The 23,154-nt window shown below is 40.8% G+C and overlaps 1 pseudogene; it reads right to left on the bottom strand.

Annotated features, from left to right (window-relative positions):
• Window positions 1-1,764: 1,764 nt before the first annotated feature.
• Window positions 1,765-22,903, bottom strand: LOC118846825 (annotated as a pseudogene).
• Between the last annotated feature and the right edge of the window lie 251 nt (window positions 22,904-23,154).

Below are 23,154 nucleotides of genomic sequence, written 5' to 3'. Positions count from 1 at the left end.
CCCCCCCTCCATTTATTTCAAGAGACATTCAATCTGTCAGTCTCAGATTCCCTTACACTTGCCTCATCAGAATCAGGTTTTATAAGAGCTACCTGATAGTGAGGAACCCCCTAGAGCCTTTATTCTTGAACCAGGAGGTCACGTTTTTTTTTTTTTTTTGCCAGCACTTATTGCAATTCGAACCAAGAGCATGTCAAGTTCAGTTTCAGAGTTAGAGCCCACAACCTTGAATGGGGTCTAAACCTGGCAAAATCTAGCTGTCCTCTCTTTCATGCTAACTGGCTCAGAAATTGTATTTGTGATGTAGTTACTATCCCAGAGAAGTTGAGAACAAACGCTATAGGCAGGCAAAGCTAAAGAAAATTATCTTATGGCCCCAAACAAAGTTGCTTCCACTGGTGAGCTCTAAGAGCCTTAGCGCAATGGGCAAAAAATAAAATCAAACAAATGATCAGTTCCAAAGTCACCATTGTGCTGGTTCTGTGCTGTACACTATGGAAAGGTACTTGTTATTTCAGAGCATAGAATAGGATCATAGATTCAGAGTTGGAGGGGCCACCTCAAAAGTCATCTAGTCCCACCCACTTGAGGAAAATGAGGCCCGGAGAGGTTAAGTGATTTGCCCAATGGGAACAAGCAAAAGAAGGTTTGGAACTCAGGTCCCACGACTCCAGGTCTAGTGTTCTTTCCACTGCAGTGAGGAGGTGTGTGTCCACTCTGAATGAATCTAACGGTAGCCTGCCCTGCTATCCTACTGGGTTTTCCTGTATTTGAACCCGTAGCCCCATTTTCCCCCAATAGCCTGGCAGCATGTCTGAATGTGCCACATTTCAGTGTCAAGTTGAAAATGATTGCATAGGTCCTGACATTACCTACTTCCTGGCTTTAACAAGTAAGTACATTAGTTGAATCATGTCAAGATGGCTCACCTTCCCTTACTGTGATCTGACCCCCTTGCTTTTAACTCTTTCAGGACTCCACCTCTACCATTCCTTCTCATCTTCTATCCCAAACCAACCACAGTGTCCTAGCATGGTCCCTCAAGCAAACATTCTATGTCTGATATTTTTGCTGTAAGAATCTGGCCACCCTAAATCGTAGTCCAATGGAATGACAGCAGGTTAATATCCTTGCAGAGTACAATCATTCTACAATCACCCAAGGTGCAATGAGTACTCAAAAGATGTGACCTCCAGGTTCACCTTAGCCTCTTTTTTCCCAGCTCTGCTACTAACATACTATGTGACATGGAACATATTTTTTTTTAAAAAAATTATTTTTATTTATTTCACTACATATTTCCCAATTACATGTAAAATTTTTTTAAACAATTATTTTTAAATTTTGAGTTTCAAATTCTCTTCTCTCCTCCTGCCCCTCCCTCCTCCTTGAGAAGGCAGACAGCTTGGTATTGATCATACGTGTGAAGGCATGTGAAACATATTTGGAATGTATTTCCTTTTTTCTGTATTTAAAAAAATTTTTTAGCAGACAATTTACATAAAGTCTCCCTTTAGTTTAGTGTGACACTTTCCCATAAGAAACTACTCATTAAGAGCATCTTTGGTCAAGAAGGAATGAAACAGCCGATGAAAAAGACATCATTGCTGATTTTTTAAAACAGGTACATTCACTGATTATGTTAAAAAACAAAAACAAGCACAAAACAAATGCAAGGGGGTATTTTCTCAGTTTTGACTCGTGGTGGGGTTTTTCCATCTTCATACAAATGCTGGAGCTGCATTCTGTCAAGTGTCTGTCGTGCTAGAGAAGGGAGATACAGCTTCGTGTAATTCGTAGCCCCTGGATTGAAGACTCTTAAGTCTTGAAATCTCAAAATGTTAGTGCTCCATCAATGCCAGTGGTGCGAAATTTGCAACAGCCTTGCTTGTCCACTTCATAAATAGACACTTGGGTGATACTGTTTTGGTGTGGTGTGTCTAGCACAGTGTGGCGATCCTCAGTGGTGGCTCTCTTGTCCATGTTGAGGAAGCGCTCCACGGCAAAGACGTTGCTCTGGATGCTCTGTTTTGGAATGTCTAATTTGGAGATGAAGTTCAAGGTGATATGATCGTCATACTTAAACAGCATTGGGCAGCAGTTATAGCCAGCAGCCACTGCGCTATTCTCAGAGACAAACGACACACCTAGGGGTGGGAGGAACTCTGTTTACAGCTGTGAAGCCATCATGTTTTTGGAGGCATCAGCAACTGATACAGTACTATCATGGCTGACCCAAGTGAGGTGGTTCCCACTGGCGGAGAAACTAACCCCATGGACCCAACCACCACTTCCAGTACCACCAAACTCTGATATCAGTTGACCAAAAGTCATCTTGGTACCGCATGGAGTACTGGCTGGCTTTTTATCAACTTCTTTAATGTAAGCAGAAAAAAACCTCTGCATTTGAAGTCACAAGATCCAGAAAAACATTCTTGGGGTGCTGGTCCAAACTAAGGACAACAAAACACATTGGCTTTTTTATGCGTTTGCTCCCCCCATCAGTCATTTTTAGACTCAAATTAGCACATGGATATCAGTCGAGCTCCACTACCTACAGCAAATTTATTCTCTTGAGGAGACCGTTTCACAAAGGTGATTGCATGATTAATCCTCAGGTTCACCAGGGTTGGTTTCCAGATGCCATCTTTCTGACGCCAGACATAGGCATTACAGCCTGCACCACAAGTTACAATTCGACTGAGCCTGGGAGTCCTGTGATGTGTCCATTGTGTTCATTTAGTTCATGGTCTTTCACCCATTGGTTCCCATTCTTCTTGTAAATGTGGACTTCATGATTATTAGAGATAAGGGTATGAGTATGGTCTCTGTTCTAAGCATGGGATGGGGAGAGTGTGGACAGGTCCCAGAGAGGAGGATTCACAGACTTTGGTCACGTGACTCAAATAATTGGATTGCATTTCTTAATCTCTCAGTCCCTCAATCTAATCAAACCTCTAGTTAGTCAATAAGTGCTTACTATGTGCTAGGCAGCTGCCAAAGTGATTTTCCTTAAATATAAGTTTAACCATGTCGTTTTCATAGTCAATAAATCTCAGTCATTTTCTATTCCACATAGACTCAAATATAAACGTTTAAGGCTTCCAAAGCCCTTCAGAACCTGGTCTCGATCTACCTTTCCAGTTTTATTGTATTGAAGAAGCATGGTGTAAGGGGAAAAGTCTTGGATTTAGAGGAAGGGGCAGCTAGGTGGCACAGTGGATAGATCGCCGGGCCTGGAGTCAGGAACACTTGAGTTCAAATCTCGCCTTAGACACCTAATAGTTGTGTGACCCTGGGCAAGTCACTTAACCCTGTTTGACTCAGTTTCCTCATCCATAAAATGAACTGCAGAAGGAAGTGGTGAACCGTTTCACTCTCTTTGCCAAGTAGACCCCAAATGGGGTCACAAAGAATTGGACATGACCGAAACAACAGAACAACAATGGTAGAGAAAGGAAGAAAGTAAACAAACACCTATTAATTGCTTGCTATGTGCCAGGAATTGTAGATACAGATATAAGCAAAAAGAAAGAATACTTACCCTCAATGAGCTTGTGATCTAATGGAGGATAACACACAAAAAGGAGTGGGAAAAGCCAATGGTGGGGAGGTATGGGGAGGAGGGCACAAAGGCACATGAAAGGGATGTACTTTTCAAGTCTAGAAGCTATGAATGGGACCAGGAGGGGAATGAAGATCAACTGGGGTCCCCCACAAATGGAGGCTACAAGAGGAACTCACTGACTGGAGAATAGAGCCAGCCTTAGAGGCATGTTCCTCGTTGAGAAGGTCTCAGTGGTAATTCGATATTTCAATGTGAGGAGGTCCCAAATGCTCCTTGAAATTCCAAGATGAGGCAACATGGTTTTTAGGCCAGGAGCCATGAGTGGAGACTAGGTAGAGTCTGACGCTTTGGGTTCAAATTCTAGCTCTGCTATTTATTAGGTCATTTTTATGACCTTGAGGAAGTCACTTGACCTCATTGAGCCTCAGTTTCTTCATCTGTATAATGACAAGGTTGGCCTCAATGACCTAATGACCTCTAAGATCCCTTTCAGCTCCCAATACATGATTCTATCATTCCTCTTTGTGCACACTACAATCTAGCCAAGCTGGCCTTCCTACTCTTCCTCATGCACAACACTCCATCGACTGTCTTTGTGATTTTAGGTTGAAAGTCCTCCATGCCTAGAATGCACCTTCTCTTCCCTTCTGCCTTGTGGAGTCCTCCACTTCAAAATTCAGCTCAAGTTACACCTTCTAGATGCAGCCTTTCCTGACCTCTCTCCACTCTCCTCCTAGCTGCTAGTGTCCTTTCTCTCTAAACTGCTTTGTATTATTCTGTGGGTAACCTGGGGCTCAAGACAAAGCATTCACATTTGCAAGGTTCTCCTCACTGGTGGAGAGTATGATTCCTTGTACTCCCTGACTGTGTGAGGGGCAGAATTAGAGAGACCTTGGGAGAGGAGAGCTCTTCTTCTGCCTTCCAGCCTCCAGAATGGATACACCCAATTCCAGGCTCTTTTGGGGTCCCTGGAGGGAGAAAAATCTCTCTGAAGAAGCTGGCGTAGAGGAGCTGGTGCCTAAAGGATGTCTCTATTTCTGGCTTGCCTCATGAGAAATTTTGGGGAACTTTCCCTTACTTGATGTTGGATTGAGTTGAATTATCCCTCTCCCTGTTGGAGATTTCATTCCTTCTGTGTATTCCTTGCTCTATTCTAATCTGCATAACTTCTCTGATTGCTCTTTATTATTGTCCTCAATAAATGGGTTATTTCATCCTTCACTCTGTGTGCTGGACTTTGTACCACTGTCATTTAATGAGGAGAGAGTCAAGCTTTTGGATAAAGCTTGGGATACTCCTTCTCTATTAAGAGATAATGATCAGGAAAAGTGACTTGAACCTAAAAATTATTTCCCCTAGACTAGCAATATTTAGCAGGGCAGGTAAACATATCCCCTCTCTGAATAGAGCAAAGTGGGCCAGCCTTGTGATCCCCTATCTTTTATTCTTCTTCTGTCAGAAATCAAAGTATCCCTTGGAGAAGGGTGGTGAAAGTTCCAGAGATACCTATTCATACTTCCCTGCGAGCTCAAGTTTGACAAAGCCACATGGACACATGTAACCTACATGGGCATATACTTTACATATATGTATATATGCTCATATATATAAACAAGCTCCTTGAGAACAGACACTGTTCCATTTTGTCTCTATCCCCAGGGCCTACCACAAAGTCTGTGACAAAGTAAATGCTTAATAACGATCATTACATTGATTAAGCAATCTTTCTCACAACAATTCAAGAAATATTTTTCTAAGACTTGCTAACTTTGATACTTCATGTACTGAGAGAGATCCAAAGAGAAATAAGATTCAATCTAGCTACCTTCAAGGGGCTCCACATCTAGTAGGAGAGATAAGATAATTATGCAAATAACAAAAATATAGAACTGAATGTGATAAATGTATGGGAAGTCCTAGGCATTGAGGTTACATCTGAATAGGAAAATGAAGGAGGGCTTCATTGAAGAGGTAGCATTTGAGCTTCAAGGATGGATCAGATTTCAATAGGTTGAGATGGGGGTGGTATTCAAGGAATTGGGAACTATGTAAACAAAAAACATATGGTCAGGAAATCATGGGGTATATCCATGGCCATAGTGTCATAATTCTCATTCTGCTGTGCCAGGCAGCTGAGATGGAACCAGATTGTGTAGGTCCTTAAATGGCAGGTCAAGGACATAAATTCAGCAGAGAGTGGGAAGTTATTGAGACTTCCAGAGCAGAGGAGTAACATGATCAGAGAACTGTACATTAGGAAGATGAATATAGTCATAGGTTTTAGAGTCAACCATAGTAGAAAGAGACTGCAGATGGGGAGTCTAGGTAGGAGGTCACTATAGTACAGAAAAGAGATAATGGGGGTTTGTACAAGTGTGGTGGAAGTGGGATTTGAAAAGGTAAAGGTGAGAGATATTAAAGAGGTGAGATTATCTGGACATGATACCTAATTGGATGTGTGCGTGTGTGGGGGCCTGTCTCTCTGTCTGTCTGTATGTGCAATGAAGAGGGTGGAGTCAAAGGTAACACCCAGATTTTGAGTCTGGGTGTCTAGGATGGAAGAAGTATCATTAACAGGAGTCAAGAAATCAGTAAAGGAAGAATGAGTTTTTTTTTGAGGTAAATAATGAGTATAGTTTAGGACATACTGAGTTTCAGGTATTGGCAGGTCAGCGAGGTAGAGCTCATAGGACGGGGCCATCTCCAGTCATCCTGATGAATATCTGGCTGCTGGACCCAAATGGCCACTGGACCCAAATGAGGCTGGTGACCTTGCACAGCCCTTCCTCACTCAAATCAAAGTCAAGTGCAAGTCATGTCCTCATTTCCCTGAAGCAATGGTCCTTTTCGTAAACGAAGGACAAAACACAAACTCATAGGACAATACATTTGGAGATGTCAGGGACTTTAGAAGGCATTTAGTCCAACTCCCTTCATTTTCAGATGGGGAAATTGAGGTCATGAGAGGTTGAGTGACTTGCTCAAGGTCACACAGGTAGTATGAGGCAGATAAGGTATTTGAACCCAGGTGCACGGACTCTAGGGACAGTTAGGTGGTGCAGGGGACAGAGCACAACAAGCCTGGAGTCAAGAAGACCTAAATTCAAATCTGGCCTCAGAGACTTACTGGCTGTGTGACCCTGGGTGAGTCACTTATCCTCTGTTTGCCGCAGTTTCTCCATCTGTAAAATTGAGTTGGAGAAGGAAATGGGAAAGCACTCTAGTATCTTTGCCAAGAAAACCCCAAATGGGGTTACAAAGAGTCAGATATGACTGAAAACGACTGAACAACCGTGGACTCCAAATCCCTTGTTTTTTTCTTAGTGTACCATACTGCCTCCCAAATATCTACTAGGCAGTTGGATCTGGAGCTCCGAAGGCCAGAAGGGGCTGAAGAAAGATACGATGATCGAAACCAGGGAAGTGGACGTAATATCCGAGGAAAGAGGGTATATAGAGAGAAGATAATGCCTAAAGGAATGCCCACATACATATAGCCACATACACAGCCAGCATTGAAATGAATTGTTAATGTAGGCCTAACTTGACATCGGCTCTGAAGGGACACAAATCAAGGGAACGATCTAGGTCCTTGAATAGCTAGGTCTCACACTGTTTGCGTCTTTGATTCAGGTCAAGTGGAGAGCCGCTGGACACACTGCTGAGAGACAGATCTTTTCACTTGGAAACTGTGATTTATCCATCCTTATTGTAAGAAGATGGCTGTCCTTGTTCCAAAAGGCTGTCCTCTGTGTGAGGAGCGATTGTGTGATCAATGCCGATGGTGAGCTGAAAACTTGTTTCTTCTTTCCCTCTTTAACTGAAAGGTTTATTCAAGTTATTTGTAAATTTAACAATAACTAAGATTCCAAGGCCCATTACTCAGAAAGCCTTGATTTCCTTGCTTATTCTGTGTCCCTTATCAATACTCTTCAGAGCTTGGGGCTGAAGCAGCATAATGGAAGCAGGGAGACATTGTCTGCATCTCAACAAGGACCCTGGCATTTGGTAACAAAGCTACCAGGTTGTATCTTTCCCCCTCCCTCCCACCCCACTCCTCCATCCCCAGACAAAGCCCCTGATAACTGTGTGGGCTCTGAGACCTGAGAAGCAGCAGGGGACAGAGAATTTTGGACATTTCTTGTGCTGATTGTCACAGTCCACATGTGATTTACGTCCCTCAGAGAATCCCTCATAGTCCAGTGTATAACTACCCCCAAACAAATCCCCCCAATGGATTGAAAAGTCCCAATAGAGGCAGATCATTCTTTTTTCTTTTGGCTTTGAGTCAAATGGCATCCCAAAGGCAAATTACCTCTTTTATTGATTGGTTACCTTGAAATTTTCTTTTTGTTCTGTTTCTGTTTTGCCTGACTGAGAAAATCCTGCTCCCATGCTCAGTTCTCCAGGGGAAGGCCACAGAACCCACTGGTGCAAGTGGGTAATCCATTAATGGTAGACCTGGCCAACTTGCCAATGATGATGAATTGCTGCATTCATCTTATAGCCATCAGGCTTCACTAACTTCCCAAGCTTTGCCATATACACTCTGGTGCCATATTTTCTTCCTCTTCCCACTGGAACTTGGGCTTTTCCCCTTGGACCCTGGCTTCTGAAACAGGAGTTTTTTGCCTTATCCTGCCTAGAACCAGGATATCATACCACTTCCTGGCCATTTCAAAGCCAAACCATACTCCTGCCCTCTCTCCACTTTCCCTTTATATGTCATCTTCTCCCATTAGAATGTAAGTTCCTGGAGGTCAGGAACTATCATACTTGCTTTTATTTTTATACACAGTGCTTAGTATAGTGCTTGGCATATAGTTTTCATTTCATTAAAGAGTGTTAACAAATGTTCTTCCTCCCTTCATTCCTTGCCTCCCTCCTTTCCTTCCCTCCCTCCCTTTCTTCCTTCCCTCTTTCCTTCCTTCCTAACCTTCCCTCCCTCTCTCCTTCTTTCTCTCCTTCTTTTCTTGCTTCCTTCCTTTCCTTCCTTCCTTCCTTCCTTCCTTCCTTCCTTCCTTCCTTCCTTCCTTCCTTCCTCCCTTCCTCCTTTCCTCCCTTCTTTCTTTGCTCTTTTCTTTCTTCCTTCCTTCCTTTCTTTCTTTCTTTTTTTCTTTCTTTCTTTTTTTCTTTCTTTCTTTCCTTCCTTCCTTCCTTCTTTGCTTCTTTCCTTCCTTCTTTCTTTCTTTCAACAGAAAATGGGAACCTTGATCAAAATAAATTTATCATGGACTTCATAGTCCCACCAATAGCCACAGTGCCATTACTGAGAATAATACAAATAAAACATCATACTTTGAAAAACTCAGAAAACTTTCTGTATTCTCATAGTCAGAAGCAGAAGTTTCCAGGAAAGTTTCCAGGATCAGGGCTTACTCAGTAGCAACCATCTGTCTCTCCTGTTTGGGAGTGGGAGAGTTTAGTTAGCTGTAGGGGCAGTGTTGGATAATGGGTAGAGTGCTGAATGCAGAGTCAGAAAGAACCAAGATTGAATCTTGCCACAATCATCAGCTACTTCTGTGAATCTGGGAAAGTCAACACTTCTCTGACCCTCAGTTTCTTCCTTTGTAAGAGAGCACCCACCTCACAGGGTTGTTGTGAGGACTGGTATGTAAAGTTCTTTGTAAACATTCAAGTGCTGTATAAATGTTAGCTACTATTGTTGGTCAGCAGGTCAAGTTGGAGGGCCTTCTCTGTGTAATATATTCAAGGTCTTGTAGAGAGAAGGAAGAAGGAAAGATGGCATAGTCTTATTCGTTAGGACCCTATAGTCAAGAGGGAGAGGATAGAATCTGTACATGTGAGAATATAACAGATCAATGTGGCAATGAGGGCCAAATGATAGAGTTCAAATTTAATAAACACAAATGCTACATTAATTCTAACCGAATATTTGAGAGGTGACCTGGTAGAGTGCTTAGGGAGCTTACCTCAGTCAGGAAGGCATGAGTTCAAGTCTTGCTCCTGACACATCTTGGATATATGACCCTGGATAGGTTACCTCTCAGTGCTCTGGGCAACTCTCTAAGACCATGAATTGCTTAAGCACCTGCAAACTTAGGTTGTTTAAGGGAATTTCATTATTGGGATTTCCCAATGCCAATGAAATAAAATCACCAGTCTAGTAAAAACACACAAAAAACCCAAAATGGTATATAGAATGAAGGAGGGAATAGAGAGGTGGTAGGGTTCTTCAAGGAAGCCTCTTAGATGCGATAAGCTTTAAACATGAAGGGGATCACCTTGGACAAAACACTTCTCCTCTCTAGATCTCAGTTTCCTCATCTGTAAAATTAAGGAGTGGAGTTAGATGGTCTTTTGGTTTCTTCCAACTGTGAGTTCTATGTCCTTATGATTAGTTTCTCCTGTGTTCTACTGCTCTCCACCCTTGGCCACAATAGCCCTACTGTTTGTTCTTGCTGCCTCAGAGCCCTGTTCTTTCATTCAATTCTCACCTTGTATAAGGGAACAAGGGAAGGATCCCTAAAATTTGGTAAACTGGGCTTGGCATAGTGAATGAAAATAATGCCCATTTTGGTTCTTCTACTTCTTGTCAGCTCAAAATATATCCTCATTAGGTAGCTTGAAAAGTTACTATAATGTCTCCGTGGAATTTAAGCTGTTGGTAGGTAGAAAGAGGACAAGGAGACTGAAGGAGGAAGGAAAACAATACTTTTCCCATTTATTTATCTGCCGGTTAAAGCAGCGTCTTCTGATGTGAAGCCTCGGGATATAGGACAAAGTCTAAAAACACAGCTAAAAATGCATTTGACATTTTAATGCATCTGTCATTTCAGGCAGATCACAACCCCTCCACCCCTTCTCATTCTCTGTGACTCTTGTCCGTGCCTCGTCATAAATCCTCCATAAAGGGCTCGTTCACTGTGATTGGTCTTTTGCTATTTCTGGGTGTATTGATGTATCACTTGGCCTGCCAATTCTTGTTTCTTCTTCTTGCTCCATGACCACTCCTTTTCTACTCAGAACATGTCTTCGATAATGTCCTTTATGCCAGTTCCCAACTGTAAATCGTTGCTAGTAACATGCTGTATGTAGTCTAATTATGTCTAGAGTCATAACTAGCTTAGGGCCACCAGGGCTTTTCCCATGGTGGGATACTTAGAGGGAAAATTATTTTGAACAGATGCACTCTTTTACTAGAGTGGGAAGAGGTGAGAGGAAGTCAGATGCTGGCTGAGGAACAAGCAAGAGAAAGTTTGGATCATGAGTGTCTGTTGGGACAGCATATTGTCTCCTGTTCACTCTCTCCCTCATTTTACTCCAAGAAATCCCCGATCTACACTACTTCATTCTCTTCCTAGGACTTCCCTTTCCTTCACTGCTTACCTGATGGACCAGCTACTCACTTACCCTTTCTCTGTAAGCAATAAAAGAGGGTGAGTAATAATTCTAGCAGTCCCCATTTGTCCTCCATCCCGCATGGCAAGGAGCCTTCCTAAAGTCACCCTGTTAAGGTAGAAAAAGCATGGACCCAGATCATTTGGATTGGACTAGATGAGCTCTGAAGTTGTCTGAGATTCCATTTAGCAAGCTCTCTGTGCCATTTAATTGAATATGTTACAATTACATGGCATGGTAAAAATAATATTAAGTTGTACAAGGCAGCTAGATGACAGTGAATAGAGATTGGGAATTAGAGTCAGGAAGATCTGAATTAAAATCCTGCTTTAGCTACTTGCTAGCTGTGTGACCCTGTGCAAGTCACTTAACCTCTGTTTGTCTCAGTTTCCCCAAGTGTAAAATGAGGATAATAATAGCACCTACTTTCCAGGGTTGTTGTAAGGATCAAATGAGTTAGCATATGTAAAGTGCTTTGCAAACCTTAAGGCACTATGTAAATGCTGTTTGTTTTTGTTATGATTATGATTATTACTATTAGTACTAGTGGTGGTAGTTATGGTTATGATTATTAGTACTAGTGGCGGTAGTTATATTTTAAAAATTTTTTTTGGTTGAGGGGGGAAGGCAGGGCAATTAGGGTTAAGTAACTTGCCCAAGGTCACACAGCTAGTAAGTGTGTCAAGTGTCTGAGCTAAGATTTGAACTCAGGTCCTTCTGACTCCAGGGCCGGTACTCTACTCACTAAGCCACCTAGCTGCCCCTGTAGTCATATTTTTTAAGAGTTAGAGTACTTGAGATTTGAATCCTGGAACTGTCACTTACTACCCGTGTGACTCTGCACAATTCACTTTTCATTTCTGGGCTTGTGTGTCTCTTCATTTACAAAAGGAGGTCATTGGATTTTATGACCTGTAAGGTGCCTTCCAGCTCCAAGTCTAAGCTCCCTTGATCCTATATAATGAATTACAAAGTTTATTCAAGGGAGAACTTCACTTTGCTTATCTCAGGTACAGATATTGCTAGTTATAATTCTATCTATAGGTAGCGTGCATCTTTCCACTGCCTTTTGGGTTTCTTATAATTTTCATGCTCCTGAGATCGTTGTGTTCTACCGTTCATAGCACTGTGAGGAGAATATAGCTATTAGATATCGGCTTTTGCAATAATGAGAAATTTGGAATAACTGAAAGGATTGGACAGTTTTAAAAAAGTGATCCAACCTTCTCTTCTCCGCTTACTCTATGCTGGACACTCTCCATCTGCAGCACTTGTCCAAGATTTGGTCAATAAACTCGATAGACTGTGTGTGCAATTGCATGTCATAATATATAATATGTGTTTTCCATGGACTTATTTTTCCATTGTGTGTTAGACTGAAATGCCCTGCGCAGAGTCCACACAAAAGATAGTTTTCCTGTTGCGGTCTAGTTTCTCCAAGAACTTGTATTTGAACATGGCGTGTTTTCTGTTTGCATCTAGAAAAAACCTCTCCAGTGAGAGCCATAGTAGTATAAAATACTTTGCTCTAAGAATGCATTTTTAAAAATTGAACTAATTTCAGAACCTCCTAGCAATCATCAGTAAGTGCAGAATAATTTCTTTGAAAAGGCTATGCCCATCTGTAGAAGTGGATTTTGTACCATATCCTGGAGTTCCACAAAATTAGACATACATAATCAATACACAATGGACCTGTGATTTAAGGCAGATCACAAGCCCTCTGCCTCTTCTCATTCCCTGTGACTCTTTTCCATATCTTGCCATAAATCCTACATAAAAATTCATTCCCTGTGATAAAGACCTTCTTCTTGTTCTTTTGCTATTTCTGAGGCAGACTGTTATATTACTTGACCTGTCTATCTCTTGTTTCTTGGCTACATAATCTATATCCTCAAAGAAATGTATAAATGGACACTTTTTCCCTTTTAAAAAAAAGAATTCAATTTTCTTTTCTTTTCAGGCCTGAATTCTTTCCCTCCCACTTTTCCCCTCTCTGAGTGAGGAAGCAAGAAAAACAAATCCTGATACAAACATGCATAGTCAAACAAAAACAATTTCTGCTTGGCCATGTCCAAAACAAAAACAAAGACATAAGCCTTGATCTCTATTCTGAGTCCATCATCTATCTATCAATGGAGTCTTTCATCACGAGTCCTTTGGAAGGGTGGTTAGTCCCTGTGTTCATCAGAGTCCTAAATGGGCACTTTTTTTTCAAATTATATCATAAAATAGCTATAGAGGCTATGGATAAACTAAGAGACTAAAACTCTCAAAATATCATGATGGGTTTCCTATATGTTTGGAAGGGTTAACATGCAGTTGAGATTGGGGGAGGGGAGAAGCAGGACTCAAATACTTGCTATGAAAATCTCTGGTTTAGAGGCAATAGATTACATCTACTTTCTCGAGGCCAGCCTATCTAGGTATGGAGAGGCTCATTGCTAGTAGGCTACCCACAGAATGACTCATTCTTTAATTATGGCAACCCATGAAATTAAGAAAAATGTAGAATGTCACTTAGTCCTGTGTGGCCCCGTTCTGCTTTTCCAGCGGCAGGATGGCAGAAAGAGGTTGAGGGTGTTCAGCTTATACACAGTCTATAAACATAAATATAACTCTTGGTATTCTAAATTTGAGATGTTTGTTAAATAACGAGTAGATACATTGCTGGATTAGCAGACTCATAGCAATCTTGACCTTTCTGTTAATAAAACTTGAAAAAAGAGGGAAGTTGCAGTCAAATGGAAGGGGGGCTTACAGTACTATTTGGAGGTGCAAAGAAGGGAATGGACAAGGTTGACTTTAGCATTTTTTGGGAAGCAACAGCATATGTGTGTATATATATATATATATATATATATACACACATATATTATTGGTTGCTATATACCTCATTAAAGAAATTTGATACAAGGATTTTTGTTCCTCCATCCAACCAACTCCCCTTCTTATCCTAGGTGCATTAATTTTGTCTCTGCAGAAACTTTTCGGTTTTATGTAAAGTTATCTATTTTATCTTTTGTAATTTCCTCTATCTCTTGTTTGGTTAAGAATATACTTCCTACTTGTACCTGTGAAAGCAAATTATCTGTTTCTTTTCTAATTTTTTTATAGTATGATCTTTAATATTAATGTCGTATGTTCATTTAGAATGCGTCGCGAAGTAGACTTTAAGGTCTAAGCCCAATTTCTTCCAGACCACTTTGCACTTTTACTAGCAGTTTTTATCAAATAAGGAGTTTTTTTTTCCACCCAGGTAATTTATGTTCTCCACTTTATCAAACACTGGGTTATTAAATTCTATTGTTTCTGATTCTCCCTTGTCTAGTCTGTTCCACTGTTCTATCTCTCCATTTTTTTCAACCAATACCAACCTGTTTTGATGACTGCTTCTTTATAATATAGTTTGAGATCTGGAAGTGTGATTCAATGAACCAAAATTTAAGAGTGTCTGGATAGACTAAACTGTGTCAATTGATTCAATATATATATGTATATATCAATAAAGAAAATAGAGATAAGATAAAAATTTTTATTTCAAAGTAAAATTATGATAAAAGTTTTAAGCCAATTGATAGCACCTGGTCCTTCTATTAAAAAGCATACCCATGAGGACTGAGGGAAGACTGGAGCACCAGTTGACACTAAGGGGGTCCCTACAAACAAGTAATAATTTTTTTTGATTTAGGGAACAGTCAGACTCAGAGTTAGAAAGGTCTGGATTCGAGGATTGCTTCTGACGTATAGTGGCTATGACCCTGAGCAAGTCACTTAACTTCTCAATGACCCTGGTAACTCTCTTAAGACTATAAGCTGTAGAAGAGGTGCCAGATATATATATATATATATATATATATATATATATATATATATATATATATATATATATATATATATATATATATATATATATATATATATAGACATAGGACTCAGGCAGAAAAAGTTTGCTTACAATTCATTTATTCTCTCCACCAATGCATGTGAAAATATCAGAGTTGGAAGGGATCCTAAATTTTATTTTACATTCATTTTACAAATGAGGAAACTGAGGCCCAGAGAAATTGAGTGACTTGCCATAAGCCCAGAGTTCCAGAGCCCGAATTAGATCTTAGATCTGTTGACTTTTAGTCTGTCTTTGTGTTTTAGTATGAGTAGCCAAATAAATTCTGCTACCGAGGAAACACATTCTAAGAAAGATGATAATGATAGTGGTAATAATTATGAAAATTATTACATAAATTATATTAATGGCCAACAATTAACTGTGTTGATTAATAGCCACAGTAGTCATATAATTAATACAACTAATTATTCACCATGACAAGGGGAGGGGGAGCCTGGGTTCTCAAGGCTAAGCCAATGGAATTCAAGCTCTGGCAAGTCCCATCAAGGAGAAGGAAGGGAATAAGCATTTATACAATGCCTACTATGTGCCAGGCACTGTGCTATGCACTTTTAAAGCATTTATATAATACCTACTATGTGCCAGGCACTGTGCTATGCACTTTTAAAGCATTTATACAATGCCTACTATGTGCCAGGCACTGTGCTATGCACTTTTAAAGCATTTATACAATGCCTACTATGTGCCAGGCACTGTGCTATGCACTTTTACAAACGTTATCTCATTTGATCCTCACGACAACCCCGAGAGGTAGGGGCTGCCCTAATTTCCATTTTATAGGTAAGGGGATTAAAGCAAGTAGAGATTGAGTCACTTGCCTAGCTAGGGTCACACAGCTAGTCAGTGTCAGACTGGATTGGAACTCAGGTGTTCCTGACCATGGGCCTCAAGTGGAAAAAGCTTCAAGCACGGAACAAGGGACATTCCGTATGAACCAGTGTACCTAAGTTTGGAGAGGCTCATCATAAACCAGGTGGGGAAAAGGGTTTTGGAAGGAATTTTGGAAGACTATCTCCTGAGTTATAGAGAGGTTTGTGATACGAGTCAGCAGAGGCAACACTCACACTAGTGAAATGCCAGGTCTTTGAAGTACTGAAATATTTATAGTTTTTAAAGTACTTTGTTCCAAACAGTGCTGTGAAACAGGCAACATAAGGTAGCACAGTGGAAAGGGCACAGATGCTGGGATCATGAGACCTGAGTTCAGATCTTGCCTCTGATGTTTACTGATGGTGTGACTTCAGGCAAGTGACTTGATCTTCCTAGGTCTCCGTAAAATGGACTAGATGGTCTCTGAGCTTCCTTTTAGCTCTAGATCTATGATCCCCATTTTACAGTTGAGGAAAGCAAGGTTTGGTTGGGTGAAGGAACTTCTATGAAATCATGCGGTAGAGATGGGTTTCACATCTAGGTTTTCTGACTCTAAGTCTAGGACTCTTTTTACCATGTCGTGATTTTACTATACACTGACGTGATCTAGAAGTAGACGCCTTTCAGAGACAGAGGAATAAACCATGGTGTCATCATGGTTTCACAATCTGTGTTGACGTTGAGAGTGGGTCTAGATCTTTGTTTGGGGCAGTAAAGTAATGACGGAATGGGGAGTGGAAATGGGGGCAACCAGAGGTAAGGACATTTGTCATAAGGAATTATTGATACCGTGCACACACGTGTAATATCAGGAAATGAACAGTCATGGGGATACTCCTTGGAAACATAGCTATTACTGGGAGGGAGGTTCTTACTGAGCAAAAAGATACTGCTCATTATTTTATTCATTTAATGATGACTTATTAAGCACTCACTGTGGGCCAATCATCGTATTCAGTGCTGGACATAAATAGGCAAAAAATAGTGATAACTAGCTTTAGGGTTTGCAAAATGCATTAATAATAATTGTGCATATTTATGTAATGCTTTAAGGTTTGCAAAGTGATTTATGAATGTTATCTCATTTGATCCTTTCAACAACCTTGAAAAGTGGTGAAGCTGAGCAGACAGAGATTAAGTGACTTGCCCAGGGTCACCCAACTTGTAAGAGTCTGAGGTTGAATTTGAACTCAGATCTTCCTTGACTTCAGGCTCAGTGCTCTGTCCACTGCCCCACATAGCTGCCACTATATCCCCTACCTGTTTTATACACAAAATCTGTGGGAATGAATCCCTATTTTACAGATGAGGAAACTCAGGCAGACAAATGACTTGCTTGGGTCATACAGCTAGTAAGAGACCAAGGGAAGATTGGAATTCAGTTCTTCCTGGTTCCAAGTCTAGCATTCTGTCTTATACAAGCTGCCTGTTCCTATGCTCAAGGGATTTGCATTAGGATGGCATTAAAGAATCTCAAGTATTCTATCAAAGAATGAGTTACATACCCAAACACAATCTCCCTGTTCATGATTTCTGGTCATTCATTTGTCTAGCACCAGGCATTGTAGCAGAGTAGAAGGAACCTTAGATTGTGGATAAATGGTCAAAGAATATGCAGAGATAATTTTCAAATGAGACAGCACAGATTCTTAATTATCACTTTAAAGAAATGCTCAGCCTCACAAATAATAAAAGAGGTGCACATTAAACGAACTCTGAGCTATCAGCTCACACATCAAATTGGCCAAAAAAAAATAAAAACAATGAAACCCAATGTTGTCAGGATTATGGAGGAACTCAGGGGGACCCCAACAAGGGTCTCTGGACCTCAGGCTGATCCCAGGGGCCTGACACCAGGGGAGGCCAATCTTTTTTTCCCATTGTATTATTGCTCCTCTCTGTTTTAAAACAGGAAAATCACTAAAACAAAATTTAGGCATACCCGGGTTTTTTTTCCAGATTGAGCAATAGCTTCCCTCCTACAAAGGTACTTGATGTATAATACTTTTTTATCAAGAATGGGACAGATTTTTTAAAAAATATTTTTTATTCCACCACAGAAATTGCAAAAGTACTTAAAGTTGCACATAAACATGCGTTACTGTTGAATTGCAAACTTACAGAATCTTTTTGTAGAACAATCTTGCCTCCACACAGTAAAAGCTACAAATATAGTCATACCCTTTGACCTAATAATTCCATTGTTGGCAACGTGCACTGGAAGTGTTATCAAAAGCAAAAATATAGCAGTCTCTTCAAAGATTGTCATAGTAGCTTTACATTTTAATTTCAAATAATTGGAAACAGCCTAAATGTTCGATAGTAGGGGAATGATTTAAATGAGTTGTTGTTGGTTAATGTAAAGGAATACAATTTGGAATAATAAGAATGAGGAATACAAAGAAACATGGAAATATTTTAACCAAATATTTATTTTAAATACAGACCCAAAACAATGGCATAATCTGACTAGGGACATGTAAGAAGGAAAATTTATTTCTCTCTGCAGTGAGATCCAAACAGTATAGACCAGAAAATGCTTCTGTAAATGGTAAAGTTTTATAAAAATATACTTAAACTTAAATTTCATCAATGTGGGCTGGTACTCTCTACTAATGCAGATCGCCAACACTATCAGGGGTGGGGAACCTGCGGCTTTGAGGCTAGGGCTTATTCCTTATGGAGGAAGCAATAAAATTGTCCTCCCTTCAGAATGGTGCACTGGGTTGGGGTTGGGGGTGAGGGTAGATTTCATTCCATGACCTTTTACTACTACAAATACCTTCACCTGGGTGGATTTGGATAGCTCCCTGGTTTTAGGTAAAAACCAACTGTAAAATTTCTGTCATTTATTTCTCAACAAATGGGACAGGGAAGAGAGTACTAGGTTGAGGGTAGCTCAGATAGTGGTATTTCAGGAAGAAATGTTTTATCATCCTACTCCCAAATGGAATAATGCAAAGGATGCAAAATAGAGCTATTAAATAATAACAGCTATGGAAAAAAGAAACCATTCCTTCCAATGGATTAAGGGTGAAGCCCAAGATTCCAAGAAGTGAATGTTAATTTGATCATTCATTTTATTGGGTAATTACACTCCATTGCTCTTCAGAGGGTAGTGAGTTAAAAAAAATTAGTTAAATAGGCCTTTTTAGGTGACAACACTCCCTCTCCAACAATGTACACATCAGGAATGCACAGAGCTCTTTAGCATGCAAGATACAAAATGCTATTAAATCATTTGCTGTTTTTCCTGTAAGGAAGGAGTTCTTCCCAGAGTACTAATCTGCTTGGGAAAAAAAAGCCTCCTAATTTAGAGGAAAATGAGACTTTCACTCCACTCAGCAAACACCTCTGCTAACGCTTCATTAGTATGTATTTTCACATAATTCAATTAGCCAAAATACATACAAATGCTCACAGTACTGTTCCCAGCTCTGGGAGTGTCAGGGTGGCTTTAAACAGATCTGAAACAAAATTGCATAAATCGCATGTAAAGCTCTGTGCATACAAAGATACCTTCAGGGTTCTAATAAATTCATGAAACTTTTTTAAAGTATGATTTCCTAGCAGGCAATCACTTTTAATTAACAGGATCACCTACAGCAACACATGTCCTTCAAAAACTTACATTATTTTTTCTTTTTGAATTTCAAAGTTTCTGTAGTGAAAGTTGAATAGCTGAGTAGCTTAACCTCAAAAGGGTTCCAGGCTTTCATGACAGCTATAAATCACTGTGGTGCCTTCTTTATAAGAAGAAAAGATTCTTAACACAACAGAGAAAGAAGGAAACCGCTTTTTAGTCATAGCTAGAAGCAAGCATTTTCTCCAAAGGTCAAAAAACTTTTCCTCAGTTAAAGAATAATTTTTAAGGACATCGCAGCTACTTGCACAACTAACCTCGTGTAATTTACTTTATGAATTAAACATACAATTTTGAGGATTTGTGATTTTTCCCACTGGATGGGCGCTTCTCTTTCTGGAGGTGGCTTGGGAACATTTCCTTGCTTCCCTTCAGTTGAAATAAACATGGAGGTTGATGATTGGATGGAGGGGCTTCTTTAATGGGTCCATTTCATTGTGGAAAATGGGACTTGAGGTCCATTTATACCTGGTTTCTACAAATAGGTCTGTATCTAACACTTTCTTTATAGCTTTATAGCTGGAAGAGAAGTTAGAGGCAATCAGAGCTGAACTCCTTATTTGACAGATGGGGAAAGTGAGGCCCAGAGTGGTGAGAGTTGCACAGGTATAAGTGGTAATACTGGGATCCAAACCCAGGTCATCTCACTTCAAATCCAGTGCCTTCTCTCCTTCACTTAATTTCCTCCCTTAGTTAGGTGCTGTTTCCTAGATTAGATCAGGCATCATCCTGTGGAGATGTAGCCTGGCAGCTGCTCCTGTAGGGAATACAGCCACAGCTACTGAAGACCCCCAAGAGAAAGTTCTTGTCCCCAAAGTCCTTGGTATCATCAAATGGTTTAATATCAGAAACCGATGTTACTTTATCAATGGAGATGATATGGTATCAATGACAAAGTGGTCACTTAGCTTCTTTTTTCAGTGATAGAGAGCTTACCCCTTCCATCTTTGGGAGTCATTAAGTTCTTCCTTAGGTTGGAAGGAAATCAGTTTTTCTGGAACTTTCACCAATTGATTATTCCCTGCCAGCACTACGTACATCCTGCCTAGGTCCCCTCCTGGTAATCCCAAGCATCCTAAAAACTTTTCCCAGTTTGCAAAGCTGGGCTGTAGCATCTGAGAATTTTCTTGAGAGTTTGAGGAGTCCTCAGGGAGTTCAAGACCGAGGATTTCCCTAATGAAAACAAAATTCAGAGACGTCACAATGTGTCTTATTTCACCTCTTCTTCCCCTACATTTTTCCAGTGGTATCAGGTTATAAAAACCACCAATGGCCACCTAGAAAAGGAACAGAAGTCAGCAGAGGATAGGTTAAAGGAGACGAGAAAGCAAGTAGAGAATAACTGATAGGAAGAACTATACCTTGGCTAAGTTCGAGTGCAAAGGGAGTCCCCATTTCTGGATAGAACCTGCTCTGGGGTATAAGCTAGTAAGTGTCTAAGATTGGATTTGAACTCAGGTCTTTCTGACTCCAAGCTTAGCCTTCAGTCCACTGTGCCACCTAGCTTCCCGTGGAGTCTGTGGATCTGGGTCCAAATATTTTAAAGGGCTACCACAATGCTAGCTATTGTTATTAAAAGCCTCCTAACTAGAGGCATGGGCATTTAGGTGGTGCGGTGGATAAAGTGTTGAGCCTGGAGTCAGGAAGACTCAGCTTCCTGAGTTCAAATCTGGCCTCAGACACTTACCAGCTGTGTGACCCTGGGCAGGTCATTTAACCCTGTTTGCCTCAGTTCCTCATCGGTAAAATGAGAGGGAGAAGGAAATGGCAAACCATTCCAGTATCTCTGCCAAGAAAACCTCCAATGGGGTCACAAGAGTTGGACACGACTGAACAACAGCAACAACTTTGGTGTCTATGCCAAGTGGTCAAAGCCCAGAGAAGAGCAGGAGGTATCCTGGCCCAGCTAAAGAGGGTGAAAGGTCCTGTGACCAGGAGTCTGAGAGAGCAAAGACTATGAAATACAAGTTTGAGTTTAGCCTGGACAGATGAGCGTCCAAAGACCAGGTTGATGAAATGATACTTGCTCTGGGTTAAGTGAATGTGATCAAAATGAAGCAGGAAGCTAAAGGCCTGAACAACAAAGGGATTACTGGGGATTAAGTAAATGACGATTATATGGGAGATTGTGGCATGCTCAAAGATGAATGCCCTGTGATTGGGGATAATATTTGGAGGGGCCAATCAGCTCTTTTTCATCAAATGGAAACCAAATGGTAGAAAGGGGAGAAAGGGGAGAAAGAGGTAATAAAGGATCCTCAATGCAGCTGGTGAGAGTTATTATTGATCCATTTGGACTTCAATATGGGGAGAGTATTTGTTATTAAATGTCAAAGTTCCACTAGAGTAGCATTCTGAGATAATGGGAGAAAAGGAAGGGATTCTAATACATGGAAGGGGAAAAGCTAACTGAATTAAACATGGCTCATTATCTGTAGGCACCCCCCCCAAAAAAAACCCATCCCAGAACCATGGGATCATACATTACTAAGAACTAAGTGGCCATATCACTCTAAGAAATTCTCTCTCTCTCTCTCTCTCTCTCTCTCTCTCTCTCTCTCTCTCTCTCTCTGTGAATCAGATATTAGAATGACAGTGTGTGAATCATACAAAGAAGTCTGGTGACAAATGATACTTGTGGGAAGCAGAATTTAAAGAGAAAGTAGGTAGAGGAGGGTATTATCTCAGTGAGAAAATTACTTGGAAACAATACTTCTGGGTGAGAGAGGGTTAGAGAAGTTCTGGTCTGCAAGCTTAATAGTGTTGATCACCAGTGTCATAACTAAGGTAAAGTGACTGGGGCTTTGCCCTAAGGCATCGAAATTAGAGGGTTAGTATAGTTAACTGTAGTAACTAATTCTCTCTCCCACTCAAATGACTCTGTATTAATTACTTGTAGCATTATTTTCACATAATAGATTTAGAGCTGGAAGGACATTAATAGTCATCTAGTTCAATTTCCTCATTTTACACATGAAGAAACTGAAATTCACAGAGGTTAAATGATGGTTTACAAAGTTGATTTGAGGATGCTTTTGTGATCCTTAGCTGCTTACTCTGGGAGTGCTGTTGTCCTGGGGGCCAAAATGGCTAGTTTTTGCAGTCACTGAAGAAGAGGAGGCAGTAACACCATTGCAGATATTGACCTTTCTTGAAAGGGCTAGGGTTTAAGTTCAGATAAAGGAAAGAATTCTTGGGGTTTGCCTGACCTGGAGTAAAAGAAGGATCAGTCAGACAATCTATAGATGGCCTCTGAATCAGGCAGGGGACTATCTTGATAGAGTCAGGAAAGTCTCTTGCATAGGATGAGAGGGTCAGGAGCCACACTTCTCTCCAATCCGTCCTTCACACAGCCTCCATATTTATTGCACTCCCTTCCTTAAGAAGCTCTTGATTACCTACCTCCCGGATGAAATTCTAACGATCCACTTTGAAATGTAAAGTTCTTCACAACCTGGACTCAACTTACCTTTCCATCCTTGTGGTATACTACTGGCCTCATTGCTCTGCAGTTAGCCCACATCAGTGGGATGTTTTTAGTCTGGTGCATGTGCACCATCCATCCTGGAGAAGCCAGTATCTGCCTGGATTACAGTGCAGCCTGGCCACTGATGGCCTCCCTTCCCTGACTGAAGTCTGCTCTTCTGAAGGTGACAGTGAACTCCTGGAGGCCACCCTTGACTTGGAGGGTTTTGTTCCTGTGGCTGCATCTGACAGCATCAGACAGGTGGGAGAGTGCCTGCCAGTCCAGAGGTAGACGTCCCCCTGCTCCTCATCCCTTCCCACTACTCTAGCCTTGTT

This window comes from Trichosurus vulpecula, chromosome 4, assembly GCF_011100635.1.
Source record: "Trichosurus vulpecula isolate mTriVul1 chromosome 4, mTriVul1.pri, whole genome shotgun sequence".
NCBI lineage: Eukaryota > Metazoa > Chordata > Mammalia > Diprotodontia > Phalangeridae > Trichosurus > Trichosurus vulpecula.
The sequence above is the reverse complement of the archived record's forward strand: the minus strand, read 5'-3'. Positions and strand labels throughout refer to the sequence as shown.